The sequence below is a fragment of the Chlamydotis macqueenii genome, chromosome 7 (genome assembly GCF_036417535.1).
Source record: "Chlamydotis macqueenii isolate bChlMac1 chromosome 7, bChlMac1.mat, whole genome shotgun sequence".
NCBI classification, from domain to species: domain Eukaryota; kingdom Metazoa; phylum Chordata; class Aves; order Otidiformes; family Otididae; genus Chlamydotis; species Chlamydotis macqueenii.
Genome location: NC_141562.1, coordinates 11,229,715 through 11,232,109, shown reverse-complemented (window position 1 = coordinate 11,232,109; position 2,395 = coordinate 11,229,715).

The window sequence follows — 2,395 nt, the reverse complement described above, 5'->3', positions numbered from 1 at the left end:
CCGTGTCTGTAAAGCTGGCAACGGCAACAGATTCTGTGCGTCTGGCTAGAAAAGCTCCCAAGCTAGTGTGTTGATTTCACAGCTGCTATTTTAGAAGAATACTTGCTGCCTGCCTACTTGCTTATTTTAAATAAATATAGTAGGCCTGTGGGGTGTAAGATGTAAGGCCAAGTGTAAGGCACTGTGCTAATAAATCAGAAGTGTACCTTGGAATAAGATTCTGAAAGCCTTTACTTAAGGTAGCAATTAAAGTAAAATTTCAATCTGTCCTGCCCTCAGCAGCGTCCATATCATTTTTCTTAGCTGTTGTTGTTGGATTTGTTTGTTTGTTTCTTTTGTGACTATCACCCATGCAAGACTAGAAATCCCTTAAAATTTCTTCTTTTCTAGGTATGCTTCGGTGGGGAACACGAAGACTCTCTGAAGGTATTGCTTATGCAGTTGCTGAGTACGGGGCTGAAAATCTCAACAGCTGTTAGTCATCTGCTCTGGGTTCTGCTGCCACTGGTGAGGGAAGGGTAGAGACCGCAAGGGAAACAGTGCATTACTAGGCAGCATATGGCAAAACAGTGCTGTGTCATTCCTCTGAGTCCAGATGGTGTGCTCGTATTTTTAGAAGGAACTGAAAAGAGGGAGGGGGGAAAAAAAAAAAAGCTGACCAATTTTTTTTTTTTTTTGTACACATGAAGAACTTCATACATTCCAAATCAGGCTGCTAAGTCACTCCTTCAGATGAGATTTATATAGTGCGATTATTTAAGCTACGGCCCAACCACCATTTAATGGTAGTCTAGAATATTTCATGTGAGCCTCACTGAGATGTAGCATGGACTATGCAAAAGGTGTAATTCTGAAAGTCCTGATACAGATACACGGAGATGTCCCAAACTAGGAGAGTTTATTTCCTCACTGTAGTTATATACCAGGTGATGGACCTGGAGAGGAGCTGTGGTCTGTGCTGGGTCAGTGCAGAGGCCTGTTACCCTGGGAAATGTTATGGGGAAGTACTGTTTCACTCTCCTGAGATGAAATTTGGCTTTGTAACAGCTGATGTATTAGTTTAGGCTCAAAGAATGAGTAAGTATTTCTTAGGGGCAGGTGTGGGCCTTGCTTAGCTTTTCATAGTTGTGTAAAATTGGACTTAGAATAAAAGAAGATTGATGAAAGCTGTTTACTTCTTTCCTTCTAGAATGACTGCTGCGAAAAAGTGTGGATAGAGAAGCAGGTGCTGGGGATACAGAGGTGTTGGTGCAGTGCTTTATCCCGCACTGGTTGTGGTTGAAATTTTGGAAAGCAAATCTATGAGGGGCAAAACTGGGGTAGTCTACGGTGCCAATACAGTGGCATTGCTCTGGTTTTTTTTATGTGTCAGAAATATTTGGTTTGGCCAGGGATGGCCACATAACAAGGCAATGTGTATCAGAGTCATCAGTGGCACCTAGCACACCTTTGGGAGACAATAAACTGTGATCCTTCACCTTAATTACCTTCTGGCTTGGTGTGGATTGACCTTCTGGAATTGGAAAGTCAGGAATGATGCACATTTATAAATGTTTATTTTCTCTGAAAGTAGACAGGAAAAGGTTGACTTCCCAGAAGTTTTAATAATACCTTCAAAAACCTATTCCTTCAGAAAACTAGTGATGCAGAATTCTAGTGACTTGACAGGCAAGTCTATTTTATTTCATACTTCTGAATGAAAAGTGTGCGTGGCTGTGCCATCAGGCAGGGCGTGATCTTTGTGTAGTGTTGAAGCTACCGCAGCTGTCTGACTTACAGTTCACGGTCTGAAACAGCCAAGTATTGGGATATTCTCCTTTTGTTGCTTCTGGTGTTACCTGAATCGACCAGAAGAGAAAAAGAACACATTTTTTTTTTTTTAACCCTTTTTAAGATGGCCAAAGAAGTAATGAGATTGATTTCTGATTTTAAATATTCCAGATATTTTCCTAAGTTTAGAGTTTATTTTAGTAGGGATCACTGTAAAAAGTGGGACGTTAATTTGTAAGCTTTGTTCAGTTAGGCCTCTCAATGACCATGTGAGGGGACCATGTGTTGTTATCTTACGAATGACACCTTGTGGCACATAAATTTGTAGTAACTTTCAGATGCTACGGTGAGTTAATATTACCACCTGGTTTGGAATTTGCATGTATAATGGGTGTTGTGAATCTGTTACTTCCTGTGTTTTACTCTTCTGTTCCTGAAGAGAGAACTATCATTTTACATTTAGTAACCATCATAATGGCTGCATAGAATTAAAACCTAGGGTTTTCTATCCCAACTGTGAAATATGTATTGCTTCTTAAAAATTCAGGATATTGTTACTTGGGTTTTTGTTTAGTCCTTTGTTTGTTTTTTGCATATCTAGGAATGTGACATCCAAGAGAAGATT